The following is a 12,611-nucleotide window of genomic DNA, read 5'->3' as shown; positions in this document are numbered from 1 at the left end:
AATCGGGGTCTGTGCCTTTTTGGTCTCATATATATGGGGTTTCTGTGTTATGCTGATGTGGATTGATTGGGTCAATAATGAACACAGTGCTTATTGGAGTTTATAACATGTCTGTTATGTGAATGAATGAGAGTGAATGAATGAATGAACCTGGGGAACTCTCAGCTTATAGTTTGCAGGCAGCCCTCCCTAATCCTTCTATCGATCAATGACTGTGAATCTAGAAAGCCCACTGTCAGAGATTCATTATTTGGGGTTATCAAGATTCTCATGGTCTCTTGAGAAACCACAGCTCAGAAAAGAATAAGCCATTAAATCCAGAACATTTTCCTGAGAATGTGTTTATCAAATCAAAGACAAAGAGAAAATGAAAGAACTGGGCTACAAGGAAGAAAAGAAGGTGGAAGGATGGTATAGCTTTTTACTTAGGGATGAACTTTGTAAGGTTTAGACGCCTGAAGAGCCAGGAAAGAGGCTCCAATCACATTTTTTTCCTTAAATCACATTTTTATATGAGGGCAAGTGAGGATGCTTAGTCATTGCACAGTTGCTGCTATTAGACAAGTAACCCCTTTATGGAATATGGATGTCCTATTTCTGGAGGAGTAGGGCAATGCAAAAAGACAGCAGTGAAGGAGAGTCCTCTGGTGCCCAGGTTTAGTCTACTCCTTCCTTCTGTATATTAGTTGATGGCTCCCTCTGTATTCCACTCCTCCAAGGAAGCTGATACAGTAGCTTCCAAGTCATTATTATCGCAAGTCTTGTTTATCCTAATTTCACCTCCTGTTTGGTGGGGAAGCAGCTCTCAGGCCAGGTACTACAATTCTTTATGTTTGCTGAGGCAGAGAGAGCTTTGATGAGCTGAGCTGTTCCTGCTCTGTGGCTAAGAGAGGCTGTGGGGCTCTGTTCTCCACGGGGGTAAGCAACAGAGCAGAAGGCTTTCTGTTGAGGCTCTTGGACTAAAAAAGCAGAGGTTTGTCTGTCCTCATCATTATGCTTGGAACCCTCAAGGCAGTGTTTGGAATGCATGCTCCCCACTTATGTCTACCAATATATTCCCTGGGGCATGACTCAAAATTATTCACATGCTAGTGTTCAGGCCTAGGCCAAAATGTTTGAAAATTATTTATGTTCCAATTACACTTCATTACTTTATTTTTTAACATCTTTATTGGAGTATAGTTGCTTTACAATGTTGTGTTAGTTTCTGCTTTATAACAAGCGAATCAGTTATATGTATACTTATGTCTCCGTATCTCCTCCCTCTTGCGTCTCCCTCCCACCCTCCCTATCCCACCCCTCTAGGTGGTCACAAAGCACCGAGCTGATCTCCCTGTGCTATGCGGCTGCTTCCCACTAGCTATCTATTTTACATTTGGTAGTGTATATATGTCAATGCTCTCTCATTTCCTCCCAGCTTACCCTTCCCCCTCCCCGTGTCCTCATTACTTTTAAACTAAAGATCTCATTTCACTCCAGTGACGAACCCAATACAATTTGGCTAATTTCAAAGTAGCCACAGAGAACCTGCATTTGGGGGCCATATTTCAATAAAGATAGGGCATACCATTTAGACCTTCCCCAGTTTGTGAGATAAAGTGCTTCAGTAAAGCTCAGAGATCAAATCTGGAGTTGCTATTAAAAAATAAAGAAATAATATTTATTTAAAAAATTCTGTGAGCTTTTCTTAATCAGTTTCTGGCAATATCCATGCACTACTTCATTTTTTTGTAGTTTTTTTTTTTAAGTTTTTTCAAGCAGCTTTTACTCCTTTCCTCCAGTTCTGTGATTAAATCCGAATGATGTTGCAATAGATCTTTACTCCCACAATTTCAAAACTATTACTCTGACTACTGTGATTTTGTTAGGGCCTCTAGCACCGGTAAAAATAAATTGTTTCAAATGAGAGAGGTATTTTCAGTGGCTCAAAAATAAGCTCTAGGAACTAGATATCTTCTCCCTCATTTCAGGTTGAAATATCACTTTTAGCCAAAGCATTCCCTAAGGAAAAGGATGTAATATGTCCTTGAGGTCCTCGCTGCCAGGTTTTTAGCCAGAGAACTGAGCTTTCACTGAGGGCTATAGGGTCCTGGTTCAGAAGATCCAGCTGAGAGACTCTCCCCTCACATTCTCACAGGATGTTATCTCTGGCTTCTCATCTTGGCTGGGGATTTTTTTAACTTTTATTTTATTAATTTATTTTTTTAAACATATTTATTGGAGTATAATTGCTTTACAATGGTGTGTTTGTTTCTGCTTTAGAACAAAGTGAATCAGTTATACATATACATATGTTCCCATATCTCGTCCCTCTTGCGTCTCCCTCCCTCCCACCCTCCCTATCCCACCCCTGCAGGCGGTCACGAAGCACCTAGCTGATCTCCCTGTGCTATGCAGCTGCTTCCCACTAGCTATCTACCTTACGTTTGGTACTGTATATATGTCCATGCTTCTCTCTCGCTTTGTCACAGCTTACCCTTCCCCCTCCCCATATCTTCAAGTCCATTCTCTAGTAGGTCTGTGTCTTTATTCCTGTCTTACCCCTAGGTTCTTCATGACATTTTTTTTTCTTAAATTCCATATATATGTGTTAGCATACGGTATTTGTCTTTTTCTTTCTGACTTACTTCACTCTGTATGACAGACTCTAGGTCTATCCACCTCATTACAAATAGCTCAATTTCGTTTCTTTTCATGGCTGAGTAATATTCCATTGTATATATGTGCCACATCTTCTTTATCCATTCATCCAATGATGGACACTTAGGTTGTTTCTATCTCTGGGCTATTGTAAATAGAGCTTCAATGAACATTTTGGAACATGACTCTTTTTGAATTATGGTTTTCTCAGGGTATATGCCCAGTAGTGGGATTGCTGGGTCATATGGTAGTTCTATTTGTAGTTTTTTAAGGAACCTCCAAACTGTTCTACACAGTGGCTGTATCAATTTACATTCCCACCAGCAGTGCAAGAGGGTTCCCTTTTCTCCACACCCCCCTATCCAGCACTTACTGTTTCTAGATTTTTTGTTGATGGCCATTCTGACTGGTGTGAGATGATATCTCATTGTAGTTTTGATTTGCATTTCTCTAATGATTAATGATGTTGAGCATTCTTTCATGTGTTTGTTGGCAGTCTGTATATTTTCTTTGGAGAAATGTCTATTTAGGTCTTCTGCCCATTTTTGGATTGGGTTGTTTGGATTTTTGTTATTGAGCTGCATGAGCGGCTTATAAATTTTGGAGATTAATCCTTTGTCAGTTGCTTCATTTGCAAATATTTTCTGCCATTCTGAGGGTTGTCTTTTGGTCTTGTTTATGGTTTCCTTTGCTGTACAAAAGCTTTGAAGTTTCATTAGGTCCCATTTGTTTATTTTTGTTTTTATTTCCATTTCTCTAGGAGGTGGGTCAAAAAGGATCTTGCTGTGATTTATGTCATAGAGTGTTCTGCCTATGCTTTCCTCTAAGAGTTTGATAGTTTCTGGCCTTACATTTAGGTCTTTAATCCATTTTGAGCTTATTTTTGTGTATGGTATTAGGGAGTGATCTAATCTCATACTTTTACATGTAGCTGTCCAGTTTTCCCAGCACCACTTATTGAAGAGGCTGTCCTTTCTCCACTGTACATTCCTGCCTTCTTTATCAAAGATAAGGTGACCATATGTGCATGGGTTTATCTCTGGGCTTTCTATCCTGTTCCATTGATCTATCTTTCTGTTTTTGTGCCAGTACCATACTGTCTTGATTACTGTAGCTTTGTAGTATAGTCTGAAGTCAGGGAGCCTGATTCCTCCAGCTCCGTTTTTCGTTCCTAAGATTGCTTTTGCTATTCGGGGTCTTTTGTGTTTCCATACAAATTGTGAAAGTTTTTGTTCTAGTTCTGTGAAAAATGCCAGTGGTAGTTTGACAGGGATTGCATTGAATCTGTAGATTGCTTTGGGTAGTAGAGTCATTTTCACAATGTTGATTCTTCCAATCCAAGAACAGGGTATATCTCTCCATCTATTTGTATCATCTTTAATTTCTTTCATCAGTAACTTATAATTTCTACATACAGGTCTTTTGTCTCCTTAGGTAGGTTTATTCCTAGATATTTTATTCTTTTTGTTGCCATGGTAAATGGGAATGTTTTCTTGATTTCACTTTCAGATTTTTCATCATTAGTGTATAGGAATGCCAGAGATTTCTGTGCATTTTGTATCCTGCTACTTTACCAAATTCATTGATTAACTCTAGTAGTTTTCTGGTAGCATCTTTAGGATTCTCTATGTATAGTATCATGTCATCTGCAAACAGTGACAGCTTTACTTCTTCTTTTCCAATTTGGATTCCTTTTATTTCCTTTTCTTCTCTAATTGCTGTGGCTAAAACTTCCAAAACTATGTTGAATAAGAGTGGTGAGAGTGGGCAACCTTGTCTTGTTCCTGATCTTAGTGGAAATGCTTTCAGTTTTTCACCATTGAGGACGATGTTGGCTGTGGGTTTGTCATATATGGCCTTTATTATATTGAGGAAAGTTCCCTCTATGCCTACTTTCTGCAGGGCTTTTATCATAAATGGGTGTTGAATTTTGTCGAAAGCTTTCTCTGCATCTATTGAGATGATCATATGGTTTTTCTCCTTCAATTTGTTAATATGGTGTATCATATTGATTGATTTACGTATATTGAAGAATCCTTGCATTCCTGGAATAAACCCCACTTGATTATGGTGTATGATCCATTTAATGTGCTGTTGGATTCTGTTTGCTAGTATTTTGTTGAGGATTTTTGCATCTATGTTCATCAGTGATATTGGCCTGTAGTTTTCTTTGTTTGTGACATCCTTGTCTGGTTTTGGTATCAGGGTGATGGTGGCCTCGTAGAATGAGTTTGGGAGTCTTCCTCCCTCTGCTATATTTTGGAAGAGTTTGAGAAGGATAGGTGTTAGCTCTTCTCTAAATGTTTGATAGAATTCGCCTGTGAAGCCAACTGGTCCTGGGCTTTTGTTTGTTGGAAGATTTTTAATGACAGTTTCAATTTCAGTGCTTGTGATTGGTCTGCTCATATTTTCTATTTCTTCCTGATTCAGTCTTGGCAGGTTGTGCATTTCTAAGAATTTGTCCATTTCTTCCAGGTTGTTCATTTTATTGGCATAGAGTTGCTTGTAGTAATCTCTCATGATCTTTTGTATTTCTACAGTGTCACTTGTTACTTCTCCTTTCTCATGTCTAATTCTATTGATTTGAGTCTTCTCCCTTTTTTTCTTGATGAGTCTGGCTAATGGTTTATCAATTTTGTTTATCTTCTCAAAGAACCAGCTTTTAGTTTTATTGATCTTTGCTATCATTTGCTTCATTTCTTTTTCATTTATTTCTGATTTGATTTTTATGATTTCTTTCCTTCTGCTAACTTTGGGGGTTTTTTGTTCTTCTTTCTCTAATTGCTTTAGGTGCAAGGTTAGGTTGTTTATTCAAGATGTTTCCTGTTTGGTAAGGTAGGATTGTATTGCTATAAACTTCCCTATTGGAATGGCTTTTGCTGCATCCCATAGATTTTGGGTCGTCGTGTCTCCATTGTCATTTGTTTCTAGGTATTTTTTTATTTCCTCTTTGATTTCTTCAGTGATCACTTCGTTATTAAGTAGTGTATTGTTTAGCCTCCATGTGTTTGTATTTTTTACAGATCTTTTCCTGTAATTGATATGTAGTCTCATAGTGCTGTGGTCGGAAAAGATACTTGATACAATTTCAATTTTCTTAAATTTACCAAGGCTTGATTTGTGACCCAAGAAATGATCTATCCTGGATAATTTTCCATGAGCACTTGAGAAAAATGTGTATTCTGTTGTTTTTGGATGGAGTGTCCTATAAATATCAATTAAGTCCATCTTATTTAATGTATCATTTAAAGCTTGTGTCTCCTTATTTATTTTCATTTTGGATGATCTGTCCATTGGTGAAAGTGGGGTGTTAAAGTCCCCTACTATGAATGTGTTACTGTAGATTTCCCCTTTTATGGCTGTTAGTGTTTGCCTTATGTGTTGAGGCGCTCCTATGTTGGGTGCATAAATATTTACAATTGTTATATCTTCTTCTTGGACCAATCCCTTGATCATTATGTAGTGTCCTTCTTTGTCTCTTGTAATAGTCTTTATTTTAAAGTCTATTTTGTCTGATATGAGAATTGCTACTCCAGCTTTCTTTTGGTTTCCATTTGCATGAAATATCTTTTTCCATCCACTCACTTTCAGTCTGTAAGTGTCTCTAGGTCTGAAGTGGGTCTCTTGTAGACAGCAAATATATGGGTGTTTTCATATCCATTCAGCCAATTTGTGTCTTTTGGTGGGAGTATTTAGTCCATTTACATTTAAGGTAATTATTGATATGTATGTTCTTATTTCCATTTTCTTAATTGTTTTGGGTTCGTTATTGTAGGTCTTTTACTTCTCTTGTGTTTCTTGTCTAGAGAAGTTCCTTTAGCCGTTGTTGTAAAGCTGGTTTGGTGGTGCTGAACTCTCTCAGCTTTTGCTTGTCTGTAAAGGTTATAATTTCTCCATCAAATCTGAATGAGATCCTTGCTGGGTAGGGTAATCTTGGTTGCAGGTTTTTCTCCTTCATCACTTTAAATATGTCCTGCCACTCCCTTCTGGCTTGCAGAGTTTCTGCTGAAAGATCAGCTGTTAACCTTATGGGGATTCCCTTGTGTGTTATTTGTTGTTTTTCCATTGCTGCTTTTAATATGCTTTCTTTGTATTTAATTTTTGACAGTTTGATTAATATGTGTCTTGGCGTATTTCTCCTTGGATTTATCCTGTATGGGACTCTCTGTGCTTCCTGGACTTGATTAACTATTTCCTTTCCCATATTAGGGGAGTTTTCAACTAGAACCTCTTCAAATATTTTCTCAGTCCCTTTCTTTTTCTCTTCTTCTTCTGGAACCCCTATAATTCGAATATTGGTGCATTTGATGTTGTCCCAGAAGTCTCTGAGACTGTCCTCAGTTCTGTTCATTCTTTTTTCTTTATTCTGCTCTGCAGTAGTTATTTCCACTACTTTATCTTCCAGGTCACTTATCCGTTCTTCTGCCTCAGTTACTCTGCTATTGATCCCATCTAGAGTATTTTTCATTTCATTTATTGTGTTGTTCACCGTTGTTTGTTTCACCTTTAGTTCTTCTAGCTCCTTGTTAAATGTTTCTTGCATTTTGTCTATTCTATTTCCAAGATTTTGGATCATCTTTACTATCATTATTCTGAATTCTTTTTCAGGTAGACTGCCTATTTCCTCTTCATTTGTTAGGTCTGGTGGGTTTTTATCTTGCTCCTTCATCTGCTGTGTGTTTTTCTGTCTTCTCATTTTGCTTATCTTACTGTGTTTGGGGTCTCCTTTTTGCAGGCTGCAGGTTCGTAGTTCCCGTTGTTTTTGGTGTCTGTCCCCAGTGGCTAAGGTTGTTTCAGTGGGTTGTGTAGGCTTCCTGGTGGAGGGGACTAGTGCCTGTGTTCTGGTGGATGAGGCTGGATCTTGTCTTTCTGGTGGGCAGGTCCACGTCTGGTGGTGTGTTTTGGGGTGTCTGTGGACTTATTATGATTTCAGGCAGCCTCTCTGCTAATGGGTGGGGTTGTGTTCCTGTCTTGCTAGTTGTTTGGCATAGGATGTCCAGCACTGTAGCTTGCTGTTCGTTGAGTGAAGCTGGGTGCTGGTGTTGAGATGGAGATCTCTGGGAGATTTTCGCCGTTCGATATTATGTGGAGCTGGGAGGTCTCTTGTGGACCAGTGTCCTGAAGTTGGCTCTCCCTCCTCAGAGGCACAGGACTGACTCCTGGCTGCAGCACCAAGAGCCTTTCATCCACACAGCTCAGAATAAAAGGGAGAAAAAGTAGAAAGAAAGAATTAGTAGAAGTAGAAAGAGAGAAAGAAAGAAAGGAGGGAGGGAGGGAGGGAGGAAGAAAGGAAGGAGGGAAGGAAGGAAAAAAAGAAAGGAGATAAAGTAAAATAAAATAAAGTAAGATAAAATATAATAAAGTTATTAAAATAAAAATAATTATTAAGAGAAAAATAAAAAAACAAACAATAAAAAAACGGACAGATAGAACCCTAGGACAAATGGTGGAAGCAAAGCTATACAGACAATACCTCACACAGAAGCATACACATACACACTCACAAAAAGAGGAAAAGGGTAAAAAATCATAAATTTTGCTCTAAAAGTCCATCTCCTTAATCTGGGATGATTCGTTGTCTATCCAGGTATTCCACAGATGCAGGTACATCAAGTTGATTGTGGAGCTTTAATCCGCTGCTTCTGAGGCTGCTGGGAGAGATTTCCCTTTCTCTTTGTTCTCACAGCTCCCGGGGGCTCAGCTTTGGATTTGGCCCCACCTCTGCGTGTAGGTCGCCGGAGGGCGTCTGTTCTTCGCTCAGACAGGACGGGGTTAAAGGAGCCGCTGATTCGCGGACTCCGGCTCACTCAGGCCGGGGGGAGGGAGGGTCACGGAGTGCGGGGCGGGCCTGCGGCGGCAGTGGCCGGCGTGACGTTGCACCAGCCTGAGGCGTGCTGTGCGTTCTTCCGGGGAAGTTGTCCCTGGATCCCGGGACCCTGGCCGTGGCGGGCTGCACAGGCTCTCCGGAAGGGCGGTGGGGATAGTGACCTGTGCTCGCACACAGGCTTCCTGGTGGCGGCAGCAGCAGCCTTAGCGTCTCATGCCCGTCTCTGGGGTCCGCGCTTTTAGCCGCGGCTCGCGCCCGTCTCTGGAGCTCCTTTAAGCAGCGGTCTTAAGCCCTTCTCCTCGCGCACCAGGAAACAAAGAGGTAAGAAAAAGTCTCTTGCCTCTCCGGCAGGTCCAGACTTTTCCCCGGACTCCCTCCCGGCTAGCCGTGGCGCACTAACCCCCTGCAGGCTGTGTTCACGCCGCCAGCCCCAGTCCTCTCCCTTCGCTCCGACCGAAGCCCGAGCCTCAACTCCCAGCCCCACCCGCCCCGGCGGGTGAGCAGATAAGCCTCTCGGGCTGGTGAGTGCCGGTCGGCACTGATTCTCTGTGCGGGAATCTCTCCGCTTTGCCCTCCGCACCCCTGTTGCTGTGCTCTCCTCCGAGGCTGGGAAGCTTTCCCCCTCCGCCACCCGCAGTCTCCGCCCGCGAAGGGGCTTCCTAGTGTGTGGAAAATTTTCCTCCTTCACAGCTCCACCCCACTGGTGCAGGTCCCGTCCCTATCCTTTTGTCTGTTTATTCTTTTTCCCTACCCAGGTACGTGGGGGGTTTCTTGCCTTTTGGGATGTCTGAGGTCTTCTGCCAGCGTTCAGTAGGTGTTCTGTAGGGGTTGTTTCACGTGTAGATGTATTTCTGGTGTATCTGTGGGGAGGAAGGTGATCTCCGCGTCTTACTCTTCCGCCATCTTCCCGGAAGCCCCTTAGCTTTTCTTATAAGTGTTTCTTTGTTTTAACTTTCTGTAGGCCAATGGTAACTTGGTGTTGATTTTAATTTATATGGTATGGTGGTGTGGGTGCTTCCACTGGACTAGTTCTTTAAAGAGTCATGTATCAATAAAAGATTAGAACATTAGCAAACATTTGATTCACCTGTGAAGCTACCCCGGTTTGCCAGGTGCAGGATGTGGACTTCAGGCATCAGCTCCCATGTCTGCCACTAAGTGACTATGTCCCTGAGTATGACCTTGGAGCTTTGTTTGACTATTTTGTAAACTGCAGAGTATGGACCAAAGGTGTTTTCCGTAATTGTCCTAGGGAATACTGATCTTTGACATAGTAATAAGTGTTCTGCACAACACACAAAAACTAAAATAAAACAAAGCAAAAACCTCTGTGGTAAAATAGGTGTGAGAAATGCTTCCAATATATTTTTCTCTTGAAGATTTATATTTTCTATTAGTATCTTAAAGTCTTTAACATTTCGGTAGTAAACAAACCTGTAAAATCTGTGTTTTTCAAACTTAACTGATCACTGTATCAGTTAGGATAGACTAGGTCATGCTGAGAGAAAAATACAGCCAAATCTCATAGGTTTAAAATAAGAAAGTTTCTCTGTCTCTGTCTGTCTGTCTCTGTCTGTCTGTCTGTGTCTGTTTCTCTCTGTCTCTCCCTCTTTCTCTTCTATCTCTCTCTCTCATTACATTTCCAATATAGATTAATGGCAGTGGAGAGGGGCTTTTTTCTTCATAGTCACTCAGGGATACAGCTGATGGGGTAGACATCATCATGAAAATTGCAGGCCATTTTGCCTGAAAGCAAGTTTAGGAGGGTCTCAAACCAGCCATTGAATGTTACAGCCCAAATATGATGCATATAATTTCTATTCACAATTCACTGGCCTGCACTAGTCATATGACCCTAGACGACTACAAGGGAGATAGTACCCAGAGGAGAGAACTGGATGGTGGTGAGCAGAACTGGAGAGAACTGGATGGTGGTGAGCAGAACTAATGACCGCTATGACTCTGGAACCCTTTCTTATTGTAAAAGCTATAACTAACTTGTAGAATTACATTCTGGAAAATTCTGTTCTGGATGAATTTTCTAAGAGCCCTTTCAATTCTGAAGGTTTATAATTCTATGATGTAGTCTCAGAAAACTTTTCCCCTTTCTAATTAGTATGTGTGACTCTCTGGAAGAAAATACCTTTTAATTATTTTCTTTATTGTGGTAAAATTTATATAACGTAAAACACATTTTTTATAAGCTAAAATATTAAGGGATGAACCTTCTAATTGGCTGTAGGATTTTTTAGGATAGCTGGTTAATATCAAAGCATATCTGCACACCAATCACTGAACAAAAAGAAACCAGTTATATTTTTTAGTCCAATTTCATAACCTTGACTTGAGCGAGAAAATGAGGTTTGCCTGTGACCAAATCCTGTTGAAAACTAGAATCTAGACAGTCATCTCTGAGAGAGGGAGCCAGTTCAGAGGCAAATTTATGAGTCTTTTGCTAGGGGAGTCCTTTTCTATTCCCTTCTTGCTGCCAGTTAAGATCCCAAAGATGAGAAAGGGAAAAATTCGCCTTCCAGAAGCAGAATATGCATATGTAAAAGGATATATACATATATATTTTAAAAATTAATCTAATATATTAATATATATTTTAATTAATCTAAACTCACCTCCCAGATATTAGGTAATATCCCCACTATCCCTCATCCACCTATGTCTCCTGATTTTCCTATTGCCATAAAATCCCTTTGTCTTCTAAAGAAATCATAAGACTGCAGTCATGTAGAAATAAGAGGCTTGCCTTTAGTATGGTGTAGTTTTTTTTCTAGTGTGAGGGATACAATTTATAATATTTGGGTGAGCTGCTGACTTGTCTCCAATAAGAGAGGTTCAGTCTATCTACAGTTCATTCTGACCAACTGCCTGGGAGGGACCTCAGTGGCCAGGGTGATATTTAATTTGTCACTGAACAGCCTGAGGCGATGATAAATTCGTAACCTTCTACCTCTCTTCCCTCAATACACATGCGATTTGTTGATGTGTTTATATACCATTCTGGGAATGGAGGCATATTTATAAACATTTTGTAATGCAAAATGTAGTTAAGTACAAAACTATGCACCGTCATGGTTTGTGAATTGCTAATAGGCCAAAAGTCTAGCTTAAATATACATCACATCCTGAGGCATTAATCAGTTCCTAGAGCTGAGAGAACACAAGGCTTGTCCTTCAGGGACACACAATGCCCATTTTGAAAAAAGGAATTATAATAAGGAGCACATAGGCATTCTAGACCTTGAAGCTGTTAGCAGTAGCACACCTTTTGTTTCATTTCTGAATGAAAAGCATTTACAAGATGATACATGTGGTAGATTCAGCCTGACTTTTTAAAAAAGGATAAATATAGTGCCCTTGCCTCTATAGGAAATATCCAATTGTTTGGCAACTTATTGATTTCCGAATATTTGGCCCTTGGACTACATAAAGAAAAATGCCTCTTGTGTGTAAAATCTGTTTGAGGCTGAGCCCATCATGAAAAATAAATGGATTTATGAGTGGGAAAAAACAAATCTTTTTCTTTTCTCTTTTTGCTTTGCTGTCACATACTGCTAAAACACTGATGGTTTCTTTCCCTTTGCCTATGTTTCCAAGGTACAAGATCCTTTTATTTTTCTGTTAAAATATATTTGAAGCCCTTGGAGATGCCATACCCACAATCACAGTATCTTCAAAGTGCTTTTACATATATCCTTTAGTGATCTGGCCAGCATCATACGAAACACCTTAGGCAACCTGGCATCTTCTGCATTTTGAAGATGTGATAATTGAGGTTTAGCTTAAATGACTGGTCAAGAATATTTAGCTAGAAAATAGTTGAATTGGGACTGAAAACCAGATTTTCAGATATAAAACTAAGGCTTTCCCTGATTGTGATAATTGTTCATAAAATTAGTTCCCTGGTAGGTAAATACAAAGGTATTATTTGTTTACTAAGTAATTCCTTAGGTTTTCGGAAGGTAATAAACTCCCTAGTAAAAATACATTGCAAAAAAATGAAACTACATCACTAAAACAAAACAAACAAGATGTTATAGAGCATGTACCATACCATACCTAGAGAGTTTAAGAACTTTCAAATTGACCATTTGTGTCTCTGCTTCCAGATTCGTTCTGGCCAGATGGGGCA

The sequence above is a fragment of the Delphinapterus leucas genome, chromosome 7 (genome assembly GCF_059928025.1).
Source record: "Delphinapterus leucas isolate spDelLeu-1000000601 "Yukka" chromosome 7, BTC_Dleu_Yukka2, whole genome shotgun sequence".
NCBI lineage: Eukaryota > Metazoa > Chordata > Mammalia > Artiodactyla > Monodontidae > Delphinapterus > Delphinapterus leucas.
Note: the sequence above shows the minus strand (reverse complement) of the source record.